Raw genomic sequence first — 22,475 nt, 5'->3', positions numbered from 1 at the left:
CTACTTAGATGTATCATGAAAGTTTGTGTTATTGTAACAAAATTTAAATATTGCGTGTTTTATATGTATTGACTTGATTTATTATTCTTACTCCTTAGTGTATTACTTTAGCATTTGGATGATATTTTTGTAAATAAATGAAAGTGGTTAAAAATGAAGTATAATTAGTGCTTATTCTATGTAAGCATGATGTGTGGAATGTTATTAATGACCATGAATGGATAGTGTTCATTGTTTAAAAATTTGTCAGAGATTGATTAATTTGTAGTTTGGATAGCTAGTAAAGTTTTGAGAAAGATAATTTGACCTAAATTAGCTAGCAATTGTCAGTGGTCATTACACATATGGTTTTGCATGGCATGTTTGAGATTAATAGTAAGTAATGACATAGTTTGCTGTCTTGTGGCATGTGTATATGTTGGATTATAGTCATGAATAAAGATATTCAATAAAAATGGTTGATATATTGGAAGGTAACTATAGTGTATGAAGAGGAATATAAGTTAATGTGGTATTTGTGTAGATCATCATGCCTTTTTTGCACTTATTTGACTTGTCATTATGGCTAGTATGACTATTGGGAAAGAATATCGAATTTGATTTCTGTTTCAGTTTCCGAAAACAGAATCTTGTTTAAGTTTTTTCTTGTCAAAGTTATATTTAACAGCATTTAATGTGAACAAGTTTCTGCTATTGTTTTGTTCTATATAGCATTGATTACTATCAAATACATATTAGCCATTGAATTGTGATTAGAAGCTAAGTATAGGCATATACCTTAGTAATCTGTTTAGGAACTTGAATGGCGGATTTTGCAACTACGATTACTATCCGTTATGAGGAACATCAGGAATATAAGCTGGTATGAGATACATATTTATTAATTTGTTATTATTGTTATGCTTGTAAAAAATGTAGTTGATGCATATTCATTTGTAGTGCATTCCTAATGAATTCTAGGGCCTCTTATATGATGGTTTCCAATGTGTTAGCCTGCAAGTGCATGGTCATTTCAGAATCTGAAAAGCTATTATGGCACATGAAGAGGACAAGGATGATTGGATGATGACTGTTTTAGAAGGTGGCTGGATTGATTCTGTTAAAGACAATGGAATAAGTGCTGGTGATGGTTTAAAGTTTACATATATAGGGAATAGCTCTTTCATTGTGCAAATTTTAAGGCCTGTAGGAAGTAAGAAAACACAAGGATCTGGAGTTGGCAAGGGTAATGGCAATGGCGGAACATCATGGGGGCCAAAGGGGGCCTTGGTCCCCCTCAACTATAATGCTACACATTAGAAAGTACAGTATATTATAGTAGGATATGTATGTGCGGTCCCCCTCAACAATTTAAAAAAAAATTAATTAAACTAAAGTTTCCTAAAAGACACCGTGTACTACTACTTGTATATGAAATGTAGTGGGGCCTTTTGTTGTCCTATTAATAAAATTAATAAAATAAAATAATAAAAATAAAGAAAGTTGACTACTACCTTTCCTAATCTCATTATACGAGATATCCAACTACAAGTAGCTTCTTGTATAAGCTAAACATAATAATAATTAAAAAAAAAAAACAAAACAAAGGGTGGAAAACAGAAATCGCTTTTCTAATGTAAAACAAAAAAACCCAAAAGTTTCAGTTAGGCCTTCATCAGTTCATCTACTTGCGGCGACTCTTCCTCTTCTCTTCAATTGTTCGATTTCAACATTATTCAAGCTATTTCAAGTAAATTGATTGTGAACTTTTTTTTCCCCTTATTTCTGATGTTGAATTTAATGTTAATTGCACAATTATAATCATATATATTGAGGTTATGTTAATTTTAAGAGTTGAAATTCTAGGTTTTAATTTTTATTAAAAATTGCAAGAAATTTGATTTTGCTTATTTACTGAATTATTGTAATTTTCTTTCATTTAGATTTGAAGAATGGTAACAAAGAGGACTATTACATCTTATTTTGCTCCCAAAAAAAGAGAGAGAATTCTCAGATCAAGAGAAAGAACATTTAAGTTATGAATTGCAGCACTACAAGCTTGACATTCCTATTCATCTTGAGTTGAAGAACTTGTCCACTCTTGGTGATTTGTGTAGAGGATTGGTGACTACTGAGAAATATAAATTGTATCCTCTTGTTGATAGGTTAATTCGCCTTGTATTAACTCTCCCTGCATCCACCGCAACAACTGAGAGAGCTTTTTCAGCAATGAAGATTGTGAAAACAAACCTTCGAAGTAAAATGGAAGACAATTTTTTGAGGGACTACTTGGTGGTGTATATTGAAAAGGAGATCGCAGAGACACTTAGTGAAGATTCCATCATTGATACCTTTTACATGATGAAAGAGAGGCGAGCACAACTCAAATGAAGTTTATAAAGGTATGTTTATATGCGGAATTTTTCAAAAGTTTATTGTTAAGTATATTCCTTTAATTTTGCTATAATTTTTTAGAAGTTTAAGTGTGGAAACTTTTTGAGAATATTGGTTGTAATTATAATATGATTTCGGTATTATTAGTATTTGTTCTTCTTTGGTCCCCGCCTTGTTTATATCCTGGTTCCGCCCCTGGGTAATGGTGGTTCGAGTAAGAGGCGTGGGCGCAACCCTGCCTACCATGGCAGTTCAGAAAAGATGATTGAGACAAATGAATAGATCGATGACCTTGCACGAAGCTGTCACGAGCCACATTTCAAATTTATTTTCACTGCAGCTTACCTTAAGAAAGGAACAATTGTATGTATTGCTAATAAGTAGCAATTGTGTTAATGTATTTTGTATGGTGTAAACCCTTTTGTCTGATGAAATAACTCTATTTACTTTGGTGTCATTGTTTGCAGAATGTCCCTTTTAACATTGCCAACAATTGGTTAGGTGAATTTGAAGATTCAACTAATGTATCACTCCAAAATTTTGATGAACAACTTGATGCTAAGCTGAAAGTCATGAAGAATGATGAGATTCATCACTAAGAGTGAGATACAAAGCGGTGTTAAGGAATTCAGTGCTCGTTATAATGTTCAAAAGGATGAAGGTGCACTAATTAAGTATCGAGAAGGACATCCTGCAATCTTTGACATAGATTTAGTGCTAGTGTGAGTTATTGGAGATCTTCAGTTTTTTAGTCTTAAAATAAAAGTAGTACAATGGTTAGAACTCAATTTAGGTCCTTGTATTGGTAGCTTTTCTATGATTGTCTGATTTATTGTGCTGTTTCAAATTAAATATCTTCTTACATTCAGATTTACAATGTTGCTCAATTTTATTTATTAGTTCGCTAGTTTAATTATAATGCTTAGAATCAATTATAATATATACAGAACACCCTTCTTTATAGTGTTAAAGATGCTTCATATTGAATGTGCCTTGGTGGTGTGCTATTTAAGCATTTTACATATAGCTAGATAAGCTTGACAATGAAAGACTGGTATGAATGACATGCATGCTACATATATATGAGCTATATAATGCTATAACATGAGTACTTGAAGAGTGCAAACTGTTGTCCATGAGTTTTTATAAAGAGTCTTTTAATATTGTGTTAATGTGAGAGTTATTCAAAGACACCTCCAATTAACCTCCAGGTAATATATTGTAACCCCCTTGGTTTATATAAAAGGAAGGGCGAAGTGCTAGAAATTTCATATTCCACTTGCATTCATTATTCAAAAAACTACCTTGTTGTGCAAGAATTTACTCTATTTTTATGGCAAGTAAGGGAAAAGAGAAGGTTGATAGCAGTGTTCAGTGTGAGGTAGCCAAACATATCAATCTAGAAGTGAAGGTGAAGGAGCTATGTCTTCGATAAGTGCAATTACTAGATATATTAAGGATCACTATTATGGAGATAATAAGTTCATTCTATAAGGTCTCCAATGTTTGGTGCTAGATATGACATTTGGTCTTTGGGCTAGTTAAATGGCCCAAAACCTTATAGAATGGATCCTATGAGGTCACACACAAGGGTATTGGGTTAAACAAGTAAGAGGCCCATTAATGGGCCTCATGAGGTAATGACAAGCCATGTGAGTTGGAAGGCTAATGTAGATTGGATTGGATTAGAAGTTTGGGCTTCACATGGACTCTAGTTATGTATGGGATATATAAATAGAGTCCTTACCTAGGTTTTGAACAAAATTCATAATTAACTTACAGTAAGTTTTGACATCAAGGCAACCAAACTCCTAAACCCTAATCTCTCTCTCACGCACGCCCTCCTCCTCCATCCCGTCCGTACATGTGGCGCCCCCTTATGGTGGCTCGTGGTGTTCGTCGTGGTGGTTCATGGTTAGCTCTTGTCTCTCTTCTCTGTTGAAGGTTGATTGAAGCGTTCAATCACGACTAACTAGCATTAGTGGAGGTTTAACTTGTGCCCGTGGACCAAGTAGAGGAATCACGCTTGGGGTTCTTTAACTCCCATTGTTCTTGCTCGATCGCACGTGGAATCACGCTTCAAAGGTATAATTATGTGTTCTTTATGCGTTATGCAAAGATCCTTGTTTTAGGTGCTTTATGAATATGATTCATGTTATTTCCGCTGCGTAGTACCTGTAAACTCCTACAGAAGGAACATGTTGCCTATCTTGAACATAAAGAGGGAGAGCTAAGCCGTTGTTGCTGCTCTTTGTTTTGGTAAATCATAAGATAAGCAACCTAGTCCTAAGAGAGGATGTTTTGTTAAACTTGCTTAAAATGAAGCAAAACAAAAGCATGAGGGAGGAACCAGCACCTACACTGCTAAGCCTAGTCTTCCTGGTATTGAGATTCATCACCATTCTAGTCCATCATACTCACTTGGAAGTGATGCCTCATTTGGTGGTTCATTTTAAGGTGGCAGTACTTCTGTAGGCTACATTTGTCTAAAATATGTATAGTGTTGCTTTTATGGTTGTAAGGTCCATCTAGCTCTCCTAATTTCTTGTCTATCTTTATTTAATTTAGGCGTAAAATCTCATTTTTGTAAGATTTTCTAACTATCTTAGTGTGTTGTATCTTGACTTCTTGAGTATTTAGTTAGTGTGTTCTACTGTGATCTGCTACTTATGCTATTGTTTGTCTATGAACTTTGAATGAGCACTTGTTCTTAATTATGTGTTCTTGGAGTGCTCATTTAAATTTGGTTGTCGAAATTGTAGTTAATGCACATTTAAATATAACTATACATTCTAGCTAATTTCATATTTAAAAAAAAAGAATTAAAATGGTAAGCCAGGGGGAACATAAAAAAAAAAAAAAAATTATCCCATAAAATTAAAGTGTAAAAATTAAAAGTTTTTCAATTAATTGACAATAGAGTAATGAGCCAATTTAATGGGCTTTAATGGGCAATTTAATGGGCAATTTAATGGGCTTACTTATAATGAGCACAAAAGATTGAGTCATTCAAGTTGTAGTCATGTACGTATAATTGAATATAATCATACACCTTATCTAAGTTGTAAATTTAATTTGTGTGGCTGGAATTTTGATGTACAAGCCTAGTTTTGTCATAGCCCATCTTCTTTGAAGAATTGAATATCCATATGCTAATTATATGATGCTCTCCCGAGGAGAATAATAATATTGTTTACGATGGAGTAATTTGCAAAAGGTTGTTAAATTTAAATTTAATATATCTTTGATTTAAATCAGCAACCTTCCGTATAAATCTTAAATAAACCTCACCTAAGAAAGGAAAAACTAATGTCTTATCCTAGCTTAATATGTATGGCCTTGAGTTTTTGCGATAACAAGATGACACATATAAATTGAATATACAATATACTACATAAAGAAAGTATACAACACTCTCACAACACTATATATAAAGATGTAATAATGATCTTAATGTACGTAGTACGAATTAATATATATAGTTTGCATAATGTAACTAAGAAGCCCACACTCAAACATGATATGCATTTCCAAAAGCAACTAAAAACATATATAATATAGATTTATAATTCAAACTCAATGTTTGCTATAAACTGTTTAGGGAACAAAATCAACTATGCTTAAAATCGATTAAAATAGAAATTTGGGAGGAAAAAAATACAAAATAAAATTACATTAAATTCTTTTTTATCAATTGATAATAAAGCAACCAATTAATTAACCAACTTGCAAATTAATTAACTATATTATACATGCAGAGCAAGTGTGATACTAAATGAGGGTGGGATAACTATTTACTTCATGAATTTCTAATTAAAAAACTATATTTAACTCTTATAAGTGAATTATTTGTAATGCAAGCTTTAATTTCTTTATACACACACACACACACACACACACACACACACACACACACATACATATATATATATATATATATATATATATAAATGAATTTAAAATCTATATATTTTTCTATTTAGTTTGCTTTTAAAAATGAATTCCTTATCAACATTTTTTTTTGTAAAGTACGGGTACTTTTTATAATTCCCGGGTCAAATTGCCACATGATTGGTGTAGTATATGTAACTCTTATAAGTGAATCATTTGTGATGCATGTTTTAATTTTTTTTATTCATTTTATATAAATGAATTTTAAATCTATTTTTTTTCTAAACTACGGGAGCCGTTTCTATTCCCTGAGTCAAAGTGCCACATGATTAGTGTAGTATAGCCATTACAGAAAAAACTTGTTTTCAATATTAGGAATATATTTACCTAGTATATATGTAAGAAGTTTTTAAAAAATTAGATTTTCTGTAGAAAAATGCATCATCGGGAACCATGCATTGTGTGAAACGATGCAACCTTCCTTCTTCTGCCTTAATATGCTAGCAAAGACATTCGATGAGACATGAGGGAAAAGTGACGGATTGCTTTATATTAAAAAAGGTAAGTTTTTTTAGTTTGCACAACCCCTGCTCTGTAATTTTTCTGCAAAACTATCAACCTTTTCCTCTTCCATTAAAGATTAATAATCTAAGTTCAGTAATGGCCGGAAACGATGACAACCATGCATTCTCGGCTTGGTTCTGGAATTACTTAAAACAACGAAAAGAGAATGTTTGGGGCCAAATCACGCTAGTCGCTGAAACCCGTCTAAAGGCAACACGAAAGCTTGACATGTTGTTGAAGGAAATAAACGAAATCAATGAGCAACTTGCAAAATGTGCAGAGGCTGATGAGAGCAAAAGCAAAGGTAAAAGGATAAAGATTTTCTGCAATTGTGATGCTGTTATTGAAGGTGACAGTGAGAGCGACAGTGACGACGATGTCAACAGAGGGAGGAAGATGCCTCGAATTGAAGGTGAGTCATCTAAAGGCAGAGGTGAGCCTAGTAATGTTGGTGAAGGTCAGGCTGCTGGTGGCAAAGGAGGCGAGGCTAACTTGTAAATCAGCGATGAAGATGTTCAAGTTAAAGAGGTCATTCATGAGGCGGTTGTTGTTCAAGTTGAACAGATGCACCACAAACCTGCAATTCATGTAGGAGGTGTCGTGCAGGTGGAGCAGGGGATACAAGAAGTTCAAGATAATCAGGAGGGAGAACCAGATGAAGATGAGGAGGACGAAAAGGAGGTAGAAGAAGTGAACGAAAATGAACCAGAGCTGGAACCCGGGGAATGGGATATTAGCTCGAAAGAGGATATTGGGTACCCATACCATTATCGTTCCCCTGAAGTGAGAGGATAGTGATGCTTTTGGGTTTGACTCTGATTAGCTATGTTGATTAGGTTTATAATATTTAAGTAGGTATCAATTTAGGAGCCATTTCATTTTGCTAATTTAGATTGTTAATTGTTCAAAGTAGTGGTTGATTTGGTGTTTAACTTCCTTTCTTAAAGTTTTTGTGCCCTAAGATTTCAAGACTCTATATATATATGTGACTTTATATATATATGTTGTAATGTATTGCATCTTAGCACATATGAAGCTATATAAATATGTTTGCTAGTTTTGATAAATTATTGTACGATTTGCTTTTCATGCATTTTATAAATGGTCAGTAAATGAAATTGTAAATTGATTTGTAATGGCATGATTTTTTTTTTAGTTTTACTAACAATATGAGCAATTAAATATAAATAATCATTTAAAAAAAAAGGAACATATAGACCTTGAACAATGACAGTGTCAAGCCATAAGATAAAGTATAGTGATTAGCTCCAAAGTGAAGTTTGCCATTGTAATATTTAAATGATTTGCTTTGCAAGATGCCACAAATTGAGTTAGGATTAGCTAAATGATCCTAAATGTATCAGCATTTTTCACTATAAATAAGCTGATTTCTTAGTAATGTTATGTAATACCCCGTATTTTTATACGTATTTTATTTAAAATATGTATTTTATAAAGTATTTGAATATTTTTAATATTTTAATTATGGTATTTTAACTACTTATTCCATGTAAGTTGGAAATATTTTTATAAAAGGAAAGTTATTTAATTATTTTATTTTATAAAAGTTGGGGTTTTAATTTAAGAAAGTTTGATTTTAACAAGTTTTATTAGGGAAGGGATTAGGAAAAACTAAAAGAGGAAAGTTTAGGGAAAAGGGGATTGGTAGATAAGGGGTATAAATATCCCACTTATAAGGCAAATCAACTTTGCCCGGAGTGGAGAAAACCCAAGGTAAACTTCTCTCTCTCTTCTCCTTATTTTTCTTTCTTTTTCTTTTCCCCTTCCCCTTTATTTTTTTTTGGCTGCTCTATTTTTCCCCCCGATCCACTGCTGCCAGCAGCCGGCAGCAGGTGGCTGCGTGCTTCTTCCTCCCCTTTTTTTTTCGAGTGTATAAATAAAATTACAAAAAAAACTTAACTTTATTGTTTTAATTTAATCTATGCTTAAATCTAATTGTAAATTATGAGTTTTGGGATTTGATTTTGATGTTTGATTATAATAATTATGTTGATTAATTTTCAGATTTGATTTTTAATTAAAAAGCCCCCATTTTTGAAACCCTAGGTTCTTGATTTATGAATTATTGAAGGATTATGATGTACATTGGTTTAGATCTTTGTTTCAAGTGTTTTAAGGCTTAATTACAGCAAGTTTTAATTAAAATAAAGTGCTGGAATTTTATGTAAAACACTAAATATTATGTTTCTTGAAGGAATTTTAATTACCCATTAATTAGGACTTAATTATGGTGTTTTAAATATAATTTATGATTACTTTAATTAAATTATGAGGGGTTTTATAATAGTATATTTTGCTGGAAATTTGTTTAGGGTGGATTTTAATACTCTATTATGATTTTAATGTGTAGGAGACTACGAAGTAAGCAATTTCTATTAGTCGTGGCGATTTTAAGATCGTACTCAAGGTTCGTTTGCGTACTTAGCATATTTTGATGATGTAGAATCATGCTAGGCTTGATTTTAATCAATTATAAGTAGTATCATGCTAAGGTTTATGTATGAAATTGTGAATTTATTGGTATTGGTTATTGAATTGTGAAGCATGAATTATTTTTGATGGTTTTTTTTTTTTTTTTTTTTTTTTTTTTTTTTTTTTTTGACAAATGCAAAGGAACGAAAACTAATACAAACTAGACAAGGTAAAACGACATTTCCTAGCTATGTCGTTTGCCCTTTTCACCTGATCTCTTGGAACCTTTAAGATTGCACATCTTCGGAAGGTGGCCCCTATTTCCTTAATCTCCCTAACCAACCAGGTAATCGAAACATCCTTACCAATGTTATCATGTAAGTTGTTAAGTAGGGAGATGGAGTCAGAAAGCAGAAGAATACCATTTTTCCCCTGTGCTCTTGTCCATTTCATTGCTTCCAGCCATGCCCATGCTTCACACTGTAGTACCGATGAAGTTGCTCCACTAAGCCCTCCTTCATTCATCATGTTTGCCGATTTATTCCCAACCACTGCCCATCCAACCCCTGCTCTCGAAGTCTTCTTATCCCAAGAACCATCCGCCTCCACTATAAAATCATCATAACCAGTCCTATCACTTCCCAACTGCACATGATTGAACCCCGGGGGAATGATAGGGTCCTCATTCCTAACCCCCCTGTTGTCCCTATCTTGGTTGTCCCTATGGGTGAAGACCTCATGGTCTTGCATTGCTTGGCTTATGAATTCCGCAACAAAGCTTGCATTCCCATTTGCATTCTTGAAACATCTCGCATTCCTTGACTTCCAAAGCCCCCACAAGGTTGCTATAAACAGAGGAATACGAGTCCCATTCTTACCATCCTCGCTATGAAAGAGCAGGATATAGCTTTGGATCCACCTCCTCATGGAGCTGGAACCATTAGTGTCATGGCTAACAGGAAGAAGGGAATTCCCCCAAACTTCCCTTGCCAGAGAACAAAACCGGAAGAGGTGTTGACAATCTTCCGGCCCCGAGTCACAGAATTCACAAGTCTACTCGACTTGTAACCCTCTTCTTGCTAGGTTGGCCTTTAGAGCAATACTATCATGAAAGAGTCTCCAAAGGAAGAATTTCCATTTTGGTTGAATGTATAATCTCCAAATCAGCTTTACAAACCTCTGATCCCTGTCTGAAAAGGAGGAATGACTTAGCCCCGCATCCTTCAAGAGATAATAGTATCCTGTTTAAACCGTATACCTCCCTGATGGGTGGTATTTCCAATAGACGAAGTCATCGTCCCCTCTGTGTGGGAGGTCCATAACCAAGATGGATTTTGCACTATTCCAATCGAAACAACTCCTTACCTTTCCTGCATTCCAAGCTCCTGTGTTCCGATCAATAAAATCTTCCACCTTCCAACCTAGAGCATCACCCAAAATTTGGTTCGACCTAACTGTTCGGATCTTACCATCTACCCAAGGCATACTGATAGCCTTAAATTCTCTCCCATTGCCAATCTTCCAAGCAAACCGATCCTTAAACCTCCTAGCAATCCTTTGAAGGCTTGATCTTCCCAAAGATGGATTCCCCATTCTCACATACGACATAGCCATACTACACACCCCACATGACTGTAATCCTCCACACACTCTAGATATCAATAGTTGAGGATGAAGTGCATCCTAGATGATTTCTTGAACAATAGCGAATCATTGAGGGCAGAAGTACCCCTGATACCCAGACCCCCCATACTCTTTGGGGTTTGGGACCTCCCTACTGACCCAGTGCATACCTTTACCTCTTTTGTTGGACCACCAGAACCGCGTAATAAGAGAGTCTATCTTGTTGGCAATGCCTTGCGGGAGTGTAAGGAATTTCATCACATGTGCTGAGATACTAACAAGAACTGTGTTGATGAGAATTAATTTTGCCGCCTGTGAGAGCTTGAGAGAAGCCCAAGACAACACCCTATCAGATACTCTATCCACCAAGACTTGGAAGGCCAACCTCTTCTTCCCCTGTATATCAATTGGGGACCCCAAATGGATACCTATATTCTCCGTTTCTGGCATAGAAAGAATACGCTTTAACACTAACCTTTTGTCATTGTCAAAACCCAGGGAGAACTTAACAAAAGATTTCTGGAGGTTCAATTGCTGCCTTGAAGCTTTTCCAAATCTAAGTAGGATACTATTAATACATAAACACTCTTCCTCATCTGCCTTAAAAAACAACATTACATCATCTGCAAAGAAAAGATGAGAAATAGATGGGGACTTTCTTGAGAATTTTAAACCTTTGAATTGATTGATATCCTCTGCAAGAGAGAGCATTCTCGATAGGATATCCATATAGAAAATGAAGAGATAAGGAAAAAGAGGGTCCCCTTGCCTTAGACCACAATTAGGAGCAAAGTGCTCCGTTGTTTTCCTGTTGATGACTGCTTTGAAGCTAACCGTCGAGATACACTGAGAAATCATCCTTATCCAATGACTAGAAAACCCATAGGCCTGTAGCACCTTTAGAAGGAAGAGCCAGTCCACTCTATCATAGGCCTTTGACATGTCAATCTTGACCGCAGTGAAATTCGAACCTTTCTTCGAATTAATCAAATGCATAAGCTCGTGACTCAACAAGATATTATCCTCCATATACCTACCTGGAATGAAAGCATGTTGGTTTTCAGAAATGAGGCCTGGCTGAATATTCTTTAGCCTGTTGACCAGACACTTGGAGATGCATTTGTAGACCGTGTTGCATAAACTAATCGGTCTGAACTGGCTTGCCAGTTCGGGGACCTTGACCTTAGGGATTAAGACCAAAAGGGACTGGTTCCACTCCTTGAGCATATTACCTATCCTCAGAAATTGTTGCACACTCTCCACCACTAGTTCTCCAACCTCATCCCAGTAAGCCTGGAAGAAATTTGCTGTAAACCCGTCTGGCCCTGGAGACTTCGAAAAATGCATACTAAACATTGCCTTTTTAATTTCCTCCACCTTAAACAGCTTATCCAACATTTCCATGTCTTCCATTGAAATTTGGGGGATATCAAGCTATCGAAGAAGAAGATCGATTTCCTCTCCATGACATTCCGAGTGGGATGGGTTGAAGACCTCCTTAACTGACCTTAGAATTACATCCTCCACCTCCTTTTGACCTTCCACCCAATCTCCCCTATTATCTCTTAGTGTCAGAATCTCATTGTGGGCCTGGCGTTGTTTGACCTAATATTTGTTGCCGTGCCCTGCAGATCCTTAGTCAGCTACCTCCAATTAATCCCCCAAGTTTTTTTTTTATTTTCCAAGCACCAAAACTGAAGCCTAATTCTCACACAACTGATGAGTGGCATTTATGCCACTTTTACACCCTTTTTCTCTAATGATCGTCCCCTCATTTGCACTCGTTTGAGCCTTTTTAAGCGGTTTTCCTTTAGTTTTGCCTTTCTCTTTCTTTTCTCGTGTTTCTTTTCCCTTTTTCTCTTTTTGTTGGTTCTTCTTGCGTTTCTTTGTTGTTTTGTAGGTTCTTGGCCTCTTTGGATGAGCTTTGGATTGCATGGCATGTCGTGAAGGAGGAGCATGAAGGTCAAGAGAAGTAGAAGGGTGGAAGAATGAGCTAGGTTCGGCCGCACCTTGAGGAGGTTCGGTCGAACCTGGGTGTGGCCGAACCCTCTTTGTGGTGCGGCCGAACCACTTTGGCAGTTTCAAGATGAAAAACGGTCGTTTTGCAGGAGTGACCGAACATCAGCAGTTCGACCAGACCAAGATCAGGGGAGGTTTGATCGAACCTACCCAGGGTTCGACCGAACCTACTCTGTGGTCCGGCCGAACCTTCCCACTGTTCGGTCGGACCATCACTTTTATGCTAGCTGCTTTGTACGGTTTACTTGAGGCGGTTATTTTAGAACGTTTTTATGTAATGTTGGGGGATTATCTCATTATCTTAGGCAATTAAACCTAATCTTAGAGAGAGGTAGAGTAGTATTGCACAAGTTATCTCATTGTATGCAACTTTGGTTCAAGCTTTCCCTTCAATCAATCAATCAAGTAACTTTGCAAGTTTTAATCTTTCTACTATTGCCTATCTAGTAATCTCTATTCCTTTCTCTTAGCTTTGTTTATTTGCAATCTAGTTGTTTATTTCTATCTATTTTGTGGATTGATATCTTTTGGTATTTTCATTGTTTTTGATCATGTTTGCTTCCATGTCTATTTTGTTTTCGTTTAGTTTTATCATCATGTTTAATCTCCCTTCTCTAGGCTAATTTCTTAGCTAGGGGAAGGGGGTGGAAAATATGTGTTGAATGTTGGATGAATGATGATGGTTGGATTGAATACATGCCTTAAATTGATGAAAGATATGATTTTTAATGGCAAGAGATTATTGTTGCACTTTATTTGATTGCCTTCTAGTTTAAATGCATGAAAATGATTTGAACTAGATTAAGATCACCCCTATTTTGATGATTGCATGAAAATGAGTTGTTAAAATAGTGTTTTATGAATTGTGCCTCTTTATTCTCTTGATTTTGCTAGTGTCTAATAGGATGCATGAGAATGATTCTATTAGCATAGGGCTCTTTCATTGATTTACCTAGACCATTGCATGAGAATGAATTGTTTAGGTAGGATCTTGTGTTCTTTGGCATGTTTTTCATGATAACTATCATTATTCACCTCTTTCTAATCATGTTTGACACCCTCGTACCCCTAGCGTCGTTCTCTCTTGATTTTTAATCTTCTTTATATTTGCTTGTTTGTAGTCTTAGTACTTTTTATCCAAAAACCAACAAAATTATCCTTTCCTTGACTCTTGCTTAGTGAATTTGATATTTAGCTTGCATGCTTCCCTTGGGTTCGACCCTATACTTACCCCTATATTTGTATTAGGGTAGTTTAGGTTATAAGTAGTTAATTTGATTTGGGTTGGTAGTCCCAACGACCTACTAAATCCCGATTAAATTTTGGCGCCGTTGCCGGGGAAGCGGCTTGTTTGGTGTCTAATTTGCTTTTGTTAGAGTAATTTTAATTGCTTTCTTTTTGTTTTGTTTTGTTCTATCATACTTGTCATTGCTAATTGTTTGCTTAGCTTTGGTGAATGCTTAGAAGATCTCAAGGACCACCTACCCATCAAATTGACCAAGAAATCAATCGAACTTTGAGACAAATCCGTAGGCTTTTTGAAGAAGAAGGGAGAGGACTTGGTGCTATAATTGATAGTGGGAGTGATTCTTACTCTTCTAGTTCGCAAAGTGAATCAATGGCGGGACAAGAAGATGATGTTTTATTTCGTGAGTTTGGTAATCTGGAGGATTATGAGCTCACGGGAGGGATTTTGTTACCCGTCACGGAGACTAACTTCACAATTCATCCCCAATATACAAGAATGGTTCAATCGGAGAAATTTTCACAAGTGAAGATCCCATAGAGCACCTTGATAGATTCCTTGAGCTATGTGCCATGATTCAAACCAACCAAGTTTCTCAAGAGTACATCCGGATGCATTTATTTCGACAATCTCTTTCGGGTAGAGCAAAGAAGTGGTTGAAGCAAGTGAAGCCTAACTCACACACATCTTGGAGGGAGGTAGTCAAGGCATTCTTGAAGAGGTTCATTTCCGAGGAGAAGACCGCCGAGATGAGAAGGAAGATTGCATCATTTGAACAAGAAGCGGATGAGAGTCTTAATGAAGCTTGGGAGAGATTCAAAGAGTTGGTACAAGCATGTCCTCACCATGAATACAATCAAAGTTTGCTCATGAGGTTTTTCTACGATGGTTTGGAGCCCATGTCTAGAGCCAACTTGGATGCGGGGGCGGGTGGACAACTAATCAAGATCCCTCAAAATCAAGTGGAAGCAACAATCGAGGAGGTAGCAAAGAACTACTCTTGGGGAGGTAGAAGAAGGAGTGCACCGAAGAAAGGTGGGATGTATGAATTGGAGAAGGTCGATCAATTGCAACATCAAATTGAGCAACTCACAAAAGGGCTTTCAAAGTTGAACACAAGTGTTAATGCAAGCTCAAGTGGTGGAGCAAGCTCTTCTCAAGTTAACTCTTTCTCATGTCAAAATTGTGGAGGAACGAACCATGATACATCTTATTGTGGAGGTTTGAGCCCCGAGCATGTGGCGGCGTACAACACAAGACAAGACGGTTTTAGAGGAGGTGGTGGTGGAGTAGCTTGGAGACAACCACCACCCGGGTTTGCATCTCAACCTCAACAATGGGGTCAACAAGCTCAACCTTCTTACAATTCCAACCCCCAATACCAAAATCCACCTCCATCTCAAAACCAAAACCCAAGAGGAAGCTACCCTAGGAACAACCAATACAACAACCAAAACCAATACAACAATCAAACCCAAGGGGCCCAAAGAAATCAAGAACAAGCACCTCAAGCGGAGCCAACACCTACACAACTCCTTCAAGCCATGCATGCACAAATGCAAACTTTTGGGCAACAAATGCAAGAAATAAGGGCTCACAACAAGATGGTTGATTCACAACTAGCTCAATTGGCCGAGAGGGCTCCTTTCAATTCACCATCAACTCTACCCGGACAACCACAACCTAACCCTTCTCATAACCAAAAACCCGATACATGCAAGGCAATCACTTTGAGGTCGGGAACTTCCTATGATGGTCCAAATGAGGGGGATAGTGAGGGAAAGAAGGGAGGAGAAGAGAGTGTGAGTGAAGATAGGAGAGGTGAGGAAGAAGAAGGTGATGAGGTCGAAGGAAGTTCGGAGAAGAAGAAGCTCAACAACGAGAAGACAACTTCAATTCCTAGTGAGACTAGGAACCTTGATGGACCGGTTCCTTTTCCAAGTAAGCTTGCGGAGAGGAAGTTGAATGACAAGTTTGCAAAATTTCTAAGTGTGATGAAGAACTTGCACATCAATCTCCCTTTTCTTGAAGTAGTGACACAAATGCCATCTTACTCCAAATTTCTCAAGGACATCCTCACCAACAAAAGGAAGCTCAATGATGAGCTTATCACCCTTCCACACCAAGTGAGTGCTCTTGTTCAACATAAAATGCCCAAGAAGGAGAAAGATCCGGGGAGTTTCACTTTGCCGGTGAAAATTGGAAACATGGAAGCTAGGGGTGCATTGGCCGATCTTGGAGAAAGTGTTAGTCTAATCCCCTTATCCATTGCTCAAAAACTCAATATTGAGATGATCCCTACAAGGAAGACCATTCAACTAGCCGACCGCTCGGTGAAATTACCTTGTGGAGAACTTGAGGATGTTCCAATTCAAGTGGGACACATCTATGTGTCTTGTGACTTTGTAGTGATGGACATGGAGGAAGACGTGGATACACCCTTGATCTTGGGTCGGGAAGCTCTTAAGACTTTAGGGGCGGTCATCAATTGCAAAAACAACACCATTACATGTGAAGTGGCCGATGAGAAGATAGTTTTTGAGTTCTCAAAGTTGCTAAAGACCCCTATGGTTGAAAAGTGCTACCGTGTTGATGTTGTGAATGAGGAGTTGGACCGTTTGGGAAGGGTTATGATGAAGCCTCAAGATCCAATTGCGGAAGCTCTAACATGCAATGAAGAGTTCCACTCTCAAGAAGCCAAAGAATTTGTCATGGCAATGGAGGAATCCTCAAAGGAGGAAGTTGATGAACAAGGCAAGATCGAACTTGAATCAATGGAGGAAAAATCGGAGGAGATTTCCAAGCCTCCTCCAAGGTAGAACTCAAGCCCCTCCCCCCTTCTTTGAAATATGCTTATCTTGATGAGGAGGAAAAATACCCTATTAATGTCAATGCTACCCTTGATGAACTTAATTTGAAAAAATTGCTTGATGTTTTGAGAAAATACAAGGATGTGATAGGGTATAGCATTGATGATATCAAGGGAATTAGTCCTTCTCTTTTCATGCATCGTATTCATCTTGAGGATGATCATTCCACCTCCATTGAACCTCAAAGAAGGTTGAACCCCAACCTCCAAGAGGTTGTCAAGAAAGAAATTTTGAAACTACGTGAGGCGGGCATCATCTATGCTATCTCCGATAGCAAGTGGGTGAGCCCGATTCATGTGGTTCCCAAAAAGGGTGGAATGACCATTGTCAAGAATGAAAAGGGAGAGGAAATCTCAACCCGGACGGTGACCGGGTGGAGAATGTGTATTGATTATAGGAGATTGAACAAAAACACCAAGAAAGATCATTTTCCTCTTCCTTTCATGGACCAAATGCTTGAAAGGCTTTCTCACCACGCTTTCTTTTGCTTCTTGGATGGATATTCCGGATTTTTCCAAATCCCTATCCACCCAAGCGATCAAGAGAAAACTACTTTCACATGTCCATATGGGACATTTGCATACCGAAGAATGCCATTCGGATTATGCAATGCTCCCTCTACTTTTCAACGATGCATGACTTCTATTTTCTCCGAAATGCTTGAAAAAGAAATTGAGGTTTTCATGGATGATTTTAGTGTTGGTGGCTCGTCTTTTGACACTTGTCTTTTTAACCTGGAAAGAGTTTTGCAAAGGTGTCAAAAGACGAGTTTGGTGTTGAATTGGGAAAAATGCCATTTTATGGTCGAGGAGGGCATTGTCCTCGGTCATAAAGTTTCAAAAAATGGCATTGAGGTTGATCCGGCCAAAGTTTCGGTGATTGAGAGATTGCCCCTCCTACTTCCGTCACGGGAGTACGTGCTTTTCTTGGGCATGCCGGTTTCTACCGGAGGTTTATAAAAGATTTCTCCTCAATCGCTAAACCTTTGACCGAATTACTCAAGAAAGATGTTGTTTTTAGCTTTGATGAGGCGTGCCTTGAGGCATTTCGTAAGCTCAAGGAAGCTCTCATCTCTTCTCCTGTTGTGCAAGCTCCGAATTGGAGCTTGCCTTTTGAGCTAATGTGCGATGCGAGTGATTTTGCAGTAGGTGCCGTCCTTGGTCAAAAGAAGGAAGGAAGATCATGTGTCATCTACTATGCAAGTAGAACTCTTGATGAAGCTCAAAAGAACTATACAACAACGGAGAAGGAGATGCTAGCCGTGGTCTTTGCTTTTGATAAGTTCCGGTCTTATCTCATATGTTCCAAAGTCATTGTGTACACGGACCACATTGCGGTCCGATACCTCATGACTAAAAAGGAAGCGAAGCCTTGCTTGATCCGGTGGGTTCTCTCTCTTCAAGATTTTCACATGGAAATGAGAGATAAAAAGGGAGCGGAAAATTATGTAGCGGATCATTTGTCAAGGCTTCCAATTGAAAACAAGGAGGTTGTTCCGATCAATGATGAGATGGGGATTGAAGCTCTAATGGCTATGGTAGCGTCTTTTACACCTTGGTATGCCGATATTGCCAACTACCTTGCTTGTGGAGTAGTGCCTCCGGAATTCTCTTCTCAATAAAGGAAAAAGTTCTTCAAAGAAGTGAGGAGATATTTTTGGAATGATCCCTACCTTTTTAAGCAATGTGGTGACGGTCTATTTAGGAAATGTGTCCCCGACCATGAAATTTAGGGGGTTCTTGAGCATTGTCACTCACTACCATGTGGGGGACATGGTGGTGTTGACAAGACGGTAGCAAAAATTTCACAATCTCTACTTTGGTGGCCTTCTATGAACAAGGATACTCACAAATTCATCATGCAATGTGACCGATGCCAAAGAAGTGGTGGGATCACTAAGAGGGACGAGATGCCTCAACAAGGTATTCTAGAGGTGGAGCCTTTCGATGTATGGGGAGTGGATTTTATGGGTCCGTTCGTTTCTTCATGTGGGAACCTTTACATCTTGGTAGCGGTTGACTATGTGACGAAGTGGATAGAAGCTATACCATCTCCTACCAATGACCACAAAGTTGTTCTCAAGCTTCTCAAGAAGATAATTTTTCCTAGGTTTGGGGTACCAAGGGTTCTAATTAGTGACGGAGGGTCTCATTTCGCCAAAAATCAATTGGAAGCTCTCCTCAAGAAATATGGTGTTCATCACAAGGTTGGGTTACCCTACCATCCTCAAACGCAAGGGCAAGTGGAAGTGTCAAATCGAGAAATCAAGAATGTCCTCGAGAGGATGGTAAACAAATCAAGGAAAGATTGGTCCCTAAAGCTTGACGATACTCTTTGGGCTCTTCGAACGGCATACAAGACTCCTATTGGTACAACCCCCTATAGGTTGGTGTATGGGAAGGCTTGCCACTTGCCGGTCGAGCTAGAATACAAAGCTTGGTGGGCCATCAAAGAGCTAAACATGGATTTGTCGTTGGCGGGTGAAAAGAGGTTGTTGAAGCTCAACGAGCTCGAGGAGCTTAGAGATGATGCCTATGAAAACTCAAGAGTCTACAAGGAGAAGACAAAAAAGTGGCACGACCAACATATCCGGAACAAGAGCTTCAAAGTTGGGGACAAAGTCTTACTCTTCAACTCAAGGCTTCATTTGTTCCCGGGCAAGCTCAAATCCAAGTGGTCGGGGCCTTTCGTTGTATCTAAGACCACTCCCTATGGTTCTTTTGAGTTGGATGCCGACGGAAACAAATTCATGGTGAACGGCTCTCGTTTGAAGCACTATTTCTGCAAGGAGGAAGTTGGTGTGATTGAGTGTCTAAGGCTTGACCCTTTGGGTCTTAAGCCTCTCATTTGAATGGATTTTCATCATGGTCAAGCTAATGACCTTATAAAGAAGCGCTTCCGGGAGGCAACCCGAGTTCCTAACCCTTTCTTTTGTTGTTGTTTTGTTCCTTTTATTCTTCTATCTTCAACTTTGGATCATTGGGATTTATGAGTTTCGATTGTGTTTGGGTTTTTGATATGCTTTGCTTTTGGCATGACTTAATGGTGTTTAGATGTGTTAAGGACTATTTTGCTTGTGAGATTCTTTTTGGGAGTTTGGCCGAACCATTTTATGTTCGGCCACTGCAGCATTTTCAAGGATTCATGGCAACATTCTGCCAAAACTTGAATTCTGCACTTTGGCAGAGAGGTTCGACCGAACCTAAGGATGGTTCGACCGAACTTTCACTGTAGTTTGGCTGAACTGCCCTCCAGGTTCGGTCACTCCCTTATTTTCGACAAATTTCAACAACATTCTGCCAAAATTTGCACTTTTCAAGTTTCAGCTATGGTTTGACCGAACCCTGGAGAGGTTCGACCGAACCTGTACTGTAGTTCGACCGAACTCACTTCAAGTTCGGTCACTCCCCCATTTTTGCGAATTTGCTGTAACTTCCTGCCTCTTTTTGAGAAAATATGTTTCCTGCTAGGGTTCGACCGAACCCGAGGTACGTTCGATCGAACTTCCACTGTGGTTCGACCGAATATACCCTTGGTTCGGCCGAACTTTTCTTCGAATTTAAAAAAAAAACGCTGCTGCCAGGTTATTTTGCTGCATCATTTTCGTGCCTTATACCTCCCATTTTAGCATCTCACCAACCTCTTTCTCCTCCTTCTCACTCTAAACCTCCATTACAACCCCCTTACAACCTCAAATCTCCATCAAAATCACTCTAATCTTCATTTTTTCTCACTTAATTGCCATCCTCTACTCAATTTCTACAATCTCCACCAAAAATTCCTCACAAAAAACCCCATCCTTTCATTTTCCCCAATTTCAAGGGTTTAAGTGTTTTGGTGTTTTTGGCTTTCTACTTACATCCAATCAATTGTGGTATGGTTTTCCTAGCGTTTTCAAGTTTATTTCTTCAATTTCTCATAGTTTTACCATATTTTACATGTCTAAGTATGAATTGTGGTATTATTGAAATTGTTAGTAATGACTTGTTTAAATTGTGTGGTTATTTGGATTTACTAGTTGCAATTGATTGGTTGTTAATAGTGGAACATGTTCTTATGATGATTATGCATGTTTGCCTTGGTTTTATTCGATTTCAATGTTTTTGTTGAAGAATATTGATTTCACACTAGGGTGTTCACGTTGCTATTGCATGATTGAGAAATTTATGAGTGGGATGTTGTTGGAGATTGTTATTCATTGTATTGGGTTGTTTTTGATGGTTTGATGGAAGGATGTCATGAAAATTAGGGGACATCATGCCGAATTTCACCTAGAATTTTTTAGAACTCATATAGGAATGACATAGGATTTCTTATTCTAGCCTTGGTTCAAATGTATTCATACAAGCCTTGAATTGTTTACATCAATTGTATTCATGCTTTGTTTTCTTAATGCATGCATACACTTTTACCTTAGCTTGTCTCTTTTGTCATTCCTTTTAATTTGTTCTAATAATATGCCCTTGGTGAATTTGTAGAACCAAAATGTGGGGCAAAAGCAAAAGCAAGGGACAATCAAAGAGGAAGAGAGTTGGAGAATCATTAGGGCCACAGTTCCCACCTCCTCCCGGCATCAATGATCATGGCATTGTTGCCTCGGATGAGCAGTTTTGGCCAATCTACGAGTCTCTCATCAAGCGGCCAATCCGCTCCACAAGATTCTTTTGCCCTCAAACTTTGAGGAAGCTTGGCATTTTTGATGAGGTGGTCAGGTTGGCCATGAATTTTGGATGGGGTGAATTCATTCACCTCCACGCTTACACCTACGAGCGTGTCACCTTGGAATTCCTTGCCTCACTTCATAAGGAAGTCATTGAGCCGGAAGACGATGATGAAGACCCTCAACTTATGATCCACTTTCGAATGTTCAACGAGGATCACTCTTTGTCGGAAACCGAGCTTAATGAGATATTCTTTTGGCACGCCACCACACTTGACCACCCGTTCGAGATGGCCTCTACCCACCGTATCCCATACAACGAGCAAGAGTGGTGGAGGAGCATCACAAACAAGGATAGGTTCCAAACAAACACCTCAAAGGTTAATAACATCATTCACCTAGCCTTGAGGTATTTCGTACGGCTCCTCCAATACGCCGTGTTTTTCAAAGCCAACCTCGGGTCAATGGTGAAGGATGAGGTGGCTTGCCTATTCGACAATCCTCAACGGCTCAAGTTTCAATGCTCTTCAACATTCATCCAAAGGCTCTTGGATACTAGGGACAACCGCCTAAGGGATGAAATTTTCATGGGTGGCATGATCACTATCATTGCCCTTTCTTTAAAGAATGGGAAGTACAAAGAGGAAATTGAATTGCTCCCACCCGTGCATCAATCCCGAAAGGAAATCAATGACAAGTCCCCTCCCTACTATCTTTCCATAAGTGCCCTCCGACACAACCGGTTCATCAACTACACCACAAGCAAGCGCCGGTTCATCCTTATGGTTGATCGAGA

At 38.2% G+C, this 22,475-nt stretch overlaps 1 non-coding gene across 1 annotated transcript; it reads right to left on the bottom strand.

Moving 5' to 3' along the window:
- Positions 1-14,896: 14,896 nt before the first annotated feature.
- Positions 14,897-15,001, bottom strand: LOC145609925 (small nucleolar RNA R71). Its single transcript, XR_014106191.1, has one exon. It is a non-coding gene; the product is annotated as a small nucleolar RNA R71 (small nucleolar RNA).
- Between the last annotated feature and the right edge of the window lie 7,474 nt (positions 15,002-22,475).

Source organism: Chenopodium album, chromosome 23, assembly GCF_948465745.1.
Source record: "Chenopodium album chromosome 23, dcCheAlbu1.1, whole genome shotgun sequence".
NCBI classification, from domain to species: Eukaryota; Viridiplantae; Streptophyta; class Magnoliopsida; order Caryophyllales; family Amaranthaceae; genus Chenopodium; species Chenopodium album.
The sequence above is the reverse complement of the archived record's forward strand: the minus strand, read 5'-3'. Positions and strand labels throughout refer to the sequence as shown.